At 38.2% G+C, this 8,361-nt stretch overlaps 1 protein-coding gene across 7 annotated transcripts in view; it reads right to left on the minus strand.

Annotated features, from left to right (window-relative positions):
* Positions 1-7,091, minus strand: part of ENOX1 (ecto-NOX disulfide-thiol exchanger 1) — a 548,245-nt gene extending 541,154 nt beyond the window's left edge. For 6 of the 7 annotated variants that reach the window (XM_027767431.1, XM_027767428.1, XM_027767429.1 and 3 more), the window contains exons 1-2: positions 7,016-7,090; positions 1,525-1,590 (exon numbers count right to left, since the gene is read on the minus strand). The gene's annotated coding sequence lies outside the window, so the exon portion shown is untranslated. Of the gene's footprint in view, positions 1-1,524; positions 1,591-7,015 lie in introns of all 7 variants that reach the window. The other variant, XM_027767432.1, reaches the window with a different exon arrangement.
* Between the last annotated feature and the right edge of the window lie 1,270 nt (positions 7,092-8,361).

Below are 8,361 nucleotides of genomic sequence, written 5' to 3' on the forward strand. Positions count from 1 at the left end.
CCAGCTCACACAGAGAGTTATATTTTATAAAAACAACACTTGCTATTACTTTTAAAAGAAAATATTACCCAATTTATGATGTTGTTTAACTTGGGCTGTCCTGAAAGAGTTCACTGAGGACAATGGTCAGCAGCGAATATCTGCCACCTCTGGTCACTGCATTTTTCTTTTTCAAATTAGATTTGATTATGGACACTATGGTCTTTGCTATTTACTCATTTGACAATAATAAGCAGAAGGCACCATGCTAGATTTTTAGGGAAGACTTCAAAATTAACTTCCCTTAGAAAGTGTTCTGGTTGACTTGTATACCCTAACAGGATGTTGAAGTCCTAACTTCCTGTACATGTAAATGTGACTTTATTTGGAATTCAGTTTTACAGATGATCAAGTAAAGATGAGGTCATTAGGATGGGAAGTGATCCAATAAGACTGGCTTCCTTATAAACAGGGGAGATTTGGACACAGAGAGAGACAGACACAGGGGGTGATGATGCCCACACATGGCGAGGACACCTCGATAAGTCAAGAGATGCAATGAAGTAAGACAAGCAATGGCAGGAAAGAGGCCTGGAACAGCTCACAGTGCTGAGAAGGAACCAATGCTGTAGCACTTTGATTTCGACTTCTAGCTTCTAACACTGTGACACAATAAATTTCTGTTGTATAAGCCAGCCAGTTTGTAGTACTCTGGTAAAACAGTCAGAGAAAACTAATCCAGACTAGGTCACAAAGAAAACAAGCACAATAAGAAACTGCCATGGTTAAGAGCACACCTAGTGTGGGTCTCCCTGCAGATACTTCAGCTCTGTTCATGAGTCTAGGCCCAGCACTAGATCAGAGATCACGACCATCTACATCAATCCTATAAAAGCCAGCAAAGAAAAAGGTGGTTTATCCTACACAGAGGCTGACCCAATGGGGACTGTTTAATCCTCTAAAAAGATGATTAGAAAGAAACAGTAGCAGTAAAAGTTAATGGAAAATTAATCTTGGTGACCTATTTGAACAAACCAAAGTTGTAGGACATACATTTAAAAGAAAATGCACAGGAAATTTACAAAGATAACATCAGATAAGGGACTGAGATAAGACTTTAATTAGAAGTCTTTAGGATTCAAGTATTTACACAGCAGTTGAAAAAATAGAAGTCTTCTGATAAGGTATAAAAGGTATATAATCATAATAACTCTGTTAATTCTGTGCCTTCTGATAAGGTAACAAAGGTATATATAATCATAATAACTCTGTTAATTCTGTAGAAGTTGGAAAAAGATTTCTAATGACTGGTCCTGTTTCCTCACTGATAGTTTACAGTGCTCCTATCTCAGTACTTTGTACATGTTCTCTAAATGCATGTTAGTTCACTGAGCTATCCTTCAGAAGGCCCTCTGAATCCCAGGCATACCGGAGCAAGACATATAACAGAAGATTTTGATAGTATAGTTAAGGTAAATCACTTTCCATATAATGACAGTCTACTAGTCCTGCTTAAAACTTGTACTGCTCACCCCATTCCTTTACCTGAGCATGTTGAGTTCGCTCTCCTCCACTTGATAAAAATAGGGTATCAAGCTGGCTGCAAAAGACCTGTAAAACAAAGGCCATCTTGTTAGAAAAAGCCTTAAACAGTTTCAGAGAGCTGACTGAACATATGTAAGCAGAGGTAAGGTTTCACTCGCAAAGTTTGAGCTAACAGTGCCCTTTCTATTTTCAGCTATTCCATCTGAATGCCCTTAGAGAAGTTCTACACATAGTGCTAACCTAGTAACAATAAATGTGAAGGTCTTACCATAAACAGTCTTTAAAATGTCAATCTCCCAAAGAAAGCAGAAATACAAGGGGATCCTCAAAAAGTCATGGAAATGTGTATTGTGAAAGTACTGAATAGATTTCAAAACACTGGTTGTACCAAAATAAACTTGGACTATAATTCCATTTTTCAATAAATTTTTTGAAGTCCCCTTACATTAAAAGTAATCATTGTTGCTAAAATAGCTCCACCAGCACCAGTGGAAGAGACAGGGCCTCCTCAACCCAAGAAAGCCTAAATAAAGTAACATGTTAATTAAGGACAGTACAACCTATAGTGTCATTCAAAAGTAGTTTGGGGATGCTGACCAGTATCAGACATGCTGGGTTTTTTTTTTGTTTTTGCTTTTTAGGTTTTGCCATAGGGTGTGTGTGCTTGCTGGAAAGAGACAGAGAGAAATAGAGAGTGGAAGTGAGAAATTACCCCCCCATTGGGTATGGCTATGTCACAATTCTTTCTTCATTCTCCTCCTGATTTTGAGCCACCAGGTCTGGAGCTCAAGTTGTGGTTACCCATATGGGAGTCCAGTACTTTAAACACCACCTACTTGCTGGCCCCTCATACGTACTACTTTTTTTTTTTTAACTTTATGTATTTACTTATATTTTAATTTGACCAACGAGGAACAGAGCAAGACAGAGAGAAAGAGAAAGAGAGAGAGAAAGCTGCCAGGTCCAAGACTCACATGGCATCGGGCATGTGAGAGTCCAGTACCCTTTAACCACCTGCCATGTACTGGCCCAGATGTACTACTTTTAAATGTGAGAAATTTTTGTAAATTTCCAAATTGAAATCAAAGTTATATACTTAAAATTTTTCTCTCAGATAATCTGTTGTTCTGCAAACTATAAAGTACACTTACATATCTCTGCAGACTAAACTCCAACTTCATTTTCTAAAAAGTATTTTAAAGCCCTGCTATTCAGAGTGCAGTCCATGGACAACAACATAAACATCACCAGAGAGCTTGGAATATCAATCTGAGAATACACCTGAAACCTGCTGCAACAGAATACGCATTTTAACAAGATCCTCAGATGATTCCGTTGCACGTCAGAGTCCACAAAGCATAGTTTTAAAGTGTCCTATGCATTAGACCTGTGATTACTAGAATCACAAAAAAATAGTTTGCCTAAAACTTCAGTACTGTCCTCTGATGTCTAGAAGTTAACGGCATCACAAATCTTCTATTACAACTGTGTGAAGCTGGGGACAGATAGTATACTAAACTTTCTAGCAACCACTTATTCCTAGCTAAATTCCTTTCATTTGGCTGAATTTGCAGATGAATTGTAAACCAGTATCAAGAAGCATAGCTGTTTTAGAAAAATTTATGTTATTCTCATAAGACCAGCAATGTAGACATTGATGATAGACATTATTCATTCTACAAATAAGTATGCAATAAGAACCAATATTGAGCAAAGAGCCCAAAGAGAAAGGACAGAAATAACAATGCGTTTCTAATGGGGAAAAAAAAGGCAGGGGAGTGTGCTGGTACATATTTAGAAAACACCTGGCCTAGACCTGGAATATTTGGAAGGCTTCTGGAGCCAAGTTTTCAGAACGGATCAGAACCACTCTTTCAAGAAGTAGCCTACCAATAGGTATAGGGAATGTGATGTTGGATCAAGGCAAGTAACCAAACCAGAAATGAAAGAGTCAACAACAGTACTTTGGAAAAAATTATTGAACTGTAATTTTATAGTTTCTTTTTCAGTTGCTTTGAACATCTGTATGCATGAACTATAAACGTGACAGCCCTTAGGAACATTTTATTTTCTTTCAACTCTCCTACCTGCAGACAAGGAGAAATGGCAGACATCAAAAGTAAGAAGCACTGACTCAGAAGTCTGCAGCACACTGCAAGGGGGCAGGGACAACAGAACCGTGCCTCTACACTTGCTATTTGATCACACAGAGTGTCAATGAAATTGCAACCGGCAATACAGGGAACATAAAGAGAATGACATTAAAGTTAATATAAAAGTCAGGAAAATGTTTTCGGCAAGGGACACTGGCTATTTGGCAGGTGCACCGCTGGGAGCAATTGAAGGCTCTCAGTGTGACCAAAGTGTGCACTCTCCTCTCTGTACCTATCCCTTCTTCCTGCATTCAAATGGCCCTTACCTTGTCTTCTTCTCCCTCACTTTTTCTTGTGATTCCTCTGATTCATTTTCTTTCTCCCTTGCCACCTCAAGAGTCCTCCTATCTTTAATTCAGCTCCCTTCTTTCCTCTCAATCTGCCTGCTTTTCCACACCCTCCTTTTGTGAGAAGAAGATAAGGGACAAACATCTTCCTGCCCTTTTCTTCTTAATCACTTTTCCCTTTTCTTTACTAATATCCTCACATTTTTATTCCCCTGTTCTATGCACTTCCCTTCCCTAGAGCTGAATCTCTGTTATCAGTATACAGCCAGTCCTCCCTAATATAGAGCTTAGAAATGATGGGAAAACTGCTGGACTCCTCTACTGCTGTATTGTAATACTTGGAGTTCTCAGATTTTCCTGACCTGTTGCCAGGTCGACAGTTAAGAGGGGAAAAATTCTTTTTAAAATGCAATAGCCTTGCATTTTTTAAAGTATTTTTTGGAAGGTAGAACAATTCTAGAGCATTCAGCTACTGTACTGAAAGGATATAAAGAAGTAAAATATACTGGGCAAAGCGTTTCAGTCTATCCCTGTTTTTTTTTTTTTTTTTCCCTAAGTGCATTTCTTCTAACCCACCATGAAACCAATCCTCTTGTTAGTCTTATCCTTCTTTGTGCAGATCCCCAAAACCCTCCTGGAATGACTGAAACATGCTTCATTACCAGCAAAAGTCAGATGAATGACACAGGCAGGAGCTGACAGAATGCTTCTTGACAAAGACACAATGCAGCACACAAAAAGCCTCATTTAATGCCCCATCAGGAAGCCTTACAAGTTACAGCTTAATAAATATATGAAGATTATTGTAATATAGAAAATGTCTGGTATCACTTCCCACATGAAATGCACTTAAGGAGAACTCTATAAAGTAGGCTGATACGGCAACTTTACACATTTTCTCTGAATTGACGAAAAGCACTTTGGTTTGCTTTTAAGTATTTCTTTTTTTTTTTTTCCCACATATTTATTTTCAACCTGTATCAGCAAAACTTTGTAGACAAGCCTGCTTTGTCTACCTTTTGCCCCTGGTATAGAGAATATATTCCCAAAATATATTTGATAAATGAATGAGAATTAGTCAAACAATCAATTGGGCAATAAAGTCTTAAGACACAACAAAATTAAGTAGCCAGTAGAAATTATTATCACACACTGATACACTTTGAAAATGTCCCTTGGGTTTTCGGCATTGTCACCTAAATATAATGTTAAACACAGTCTTGGATGTCTCACTTTCACAAGTCACAATGGGAAAAGGAGCTGCTTTGGGTAGGGATACTGAGCAGTCAGAGATGACAATTAAAATTCTAATAGAAAATGAGAAAATAGCAAAACTCTAAAAAGCAGACAAAGTTTCTCAAAAAATACAATGGCCTAGGATAAACTAACCATTCCATTTGTTCCGATGATTCTTTGCACACTCTATTATTACTGAAAGTCTCATCACATTATTATAGTTCTCCAAAGGTTTCTGAGTCACAGTGAGAAGTAAGGATCTAATCATAGTCCACCATGATTTTTAAAACAAGCCAAGAAGAAACCTCCAGAATGGATTTGCTCTACAGATCAAGAAAGAGGTGGAAATCCTATCTTGAGTAAGAAGAGAAAACATGGGAAGTAGGTTCTATTTCTTGATAGAACCCTAAGAATTTCTGCCTCTCTGAATTCACTTTGAAATTCAGGAAACAGGTTAATAGTTCTCCAAAACAGGTATTGCATAGCAATCAACCCAAAGTTCATAAAAGAGCCAACATAGGAAATTTTTGATACCCTGTTCTGAATCACTATTTTACCTTCTTTCCTTCCTTTTTTTTTTGGTAGATATTTTTGCCTTAGGGTACATGCACTTGGTGGAGAGAGACAGAGTAAGAGGAAAAGTAAGAAATCACTCCCCAGGGGCAATGGTCACAGTGCAATCCTTTCTTCTCTGTTTTCCTTCTGGGATCTTGGGCCCACACCCACACGTGCCCACTGTAACTTTGAATCTACCAGGTCTGAGACTCAAATCGTAGTTAGCTATATGGGAGTCCATTGATGTAACTGCTAAGCCATCTGATGGTCCCTCTTTTTTTTTTTTCAGAAGATATATGTGCTCACCAGAGAGAAATAAAGAGAAAGAGAGAGAAAGCGCCTCCCTCATAGGGTATGCTCATGTTGCAATCCTTTTTTCCTTCCTGTAAGGATTTAGGGGATGTTTTCCAAGCCACCAGGGCTGAGATTTGAATCATGTTTGGCCATATGGGATCTGGTTCCCTATGCACAGTGCTTAACAGCTGTAGTTCAGGACCAGCCTTGAACCTCTTAATAAGTTAAAAATATATTTCCTTACATATCGTCAACAGTATTCCAGAAATTAGAATTTATTTTCTTCATGTTTAAGAACTATAAAAGGTTCTTTTTAATATTGACACCATTGGGACCAGTAGATACTGTAATGGTTATATTGCTGGACTCTTATATGACTGGCTGCTGTTTGAATCCTGGACCTGGTGGCCTGAAACTCATGCCAGGTGTGTGTGCATGCATGCCCAAGATCCTGAGTGGAGAATGGAAAAGAAGGGACTGCAACATGGTCATACCTCCTGCGGGGTGATTTCTCGTTTTCTGTCTCTCTGTCTCTGTCTTCAGTGAGCACACATGCCCTATAGAAAAAAAATCTCTAAAAAAAAAAATAATACACACACACACACACACACCATCAATATCATTGGACTGAGACTGTCACCCTTCAGTAAAGAGCTCTTTAGAAACCTATCTAATCGATCATACAGTTTCCTATAATCTATTATCTTGAACCTCTACTACCCTCTCAGATTTGAACCAGTCTTAACAAATGCGATCACATCCGAAAAGGATTTGACCCTTTGGCAAAAAAGCTTCGACAGCTCTCAGACAAATGTATTTTAATTTAAATCTGACCCAGGGTAAAGTATCTAAAAATCTATCAGTAGAAAAAGAAAAAATAACTACAAATGGGATCAAGACATGCTACCCCAAAACATGGAAGCTTAGCATTTGAGAAAACAGCAGAAGCAGGAAGATGTTTCTCACCTTTTCCTGCTCCCCTGAAGAATTTCATAAAGCTTAGGAAGACTTTTTGGCCTTCTAAAGGAGATCGTAAGACCCTCCTGGGAAAAGGACCCTCCCTGCACACAAAGGAAAGGAGACAAAGACTCAGAGATGACAAGAATCTGAACAAATAAACCTTGGATAAATTTCCCCATTTTATTAATATTAGATCAGACCCTCTTTGTCCATTTCTATTTCTCCATGACTATCCTCTTCTTCATTAAACCTAGCAGAAATAGCCAAAAGTTTATCCATTTCTGTGGGTCTGTCTTTCTGTCTTTCTTTTTTAGAGAGATTTTTGCTATAGGGTGCATGCACTCGCCAAAAACAGAGAGACAAAGAACACGAGAAACCACACCCCAGGAAGGATGACCATACTTCAATCCCTTCTCCATTCTCCACCTGGCATTTTGGACACACACACACACACACACACACACACACACACACGGCCGCTTGTGACTTTTTTAAGCGGTAGTCAACCATGTGGGACTCCAGCACTTTAACCACTATGCCATCTGCTGGCTGTCAGCCTTTATTTTTTTATGAAGGCTACCTTGTCATGTAAAACTTATATTAAGTAAATTTGTATACTTTTTTCTTGTTAATCTGCCTTTGCTTAGTCACAAATCTAGGATAAATGAGGAAAAGATATTTTTACATTCTACACTATTTTAAAGCAATCCCTAGATACTACTTACATTATTATATGATGGAATTCAAAAGTTTATGGAAAAACAGAATTAAAGTACAAGTTTATTTGTTGTAATACATATTTCCCATGACCTTTTTGAAGACCTCATAAATCTGCATATCGGGAGATCTAGATTTGTCAGCATTTGACAAACAGGGTTTTCTAATAATAAGGAATTAGAGAAAAGATACTATGTTTTAACCTTTTCTTCATAAATTTCATTTTTGAGATTTATAACAGTATATAATAGATTCCTAGCTATATAAAAACCCTAGCTCTAACAACTCAGTCTTATCTAAACATCATTGTAAGTCATTTCTAAGGATAAAAGAATGTACTTGGCATCTGCAGTCACTATCTAAATTCCTACAGCTTTGTTATTCATTGGTTTGTTTGATTTTTGGACTCACCCTATAGACCAGGAAATGGGTTGAAATCCTATCCCTGGGGGGATGGCCATGCTGCAATCCCCTCTCCTCCATTCTCCTCCTGAGATTCTGGGCATGTATGCACACACGCCCACCATGATTTTCAAGCCGCCAGGTCCAGAACTCAAACAATGATTAGCCATGTGGGAGTTCAGCACCTTAACCACTATTCCACCTGCTGGCCCTTTACAGCTATGTTTTGTACA

Source organism: Tupaia chinensis, unplaced genomic scaffold, assembly GCF_000334495.1.
Source record: "Tupaia chinensis unplaced genomic scaffold, TupChi_1.0 Scaffold144262_1, whole genome shotgun sequence".
In the NCBI taxonomy this organism is placed as follows: Eukaryota; Metazoa; Chordata; class Mammalia; order Scandentia; family Tupaiidae; genus Tupaia; species Tupaia belangeri.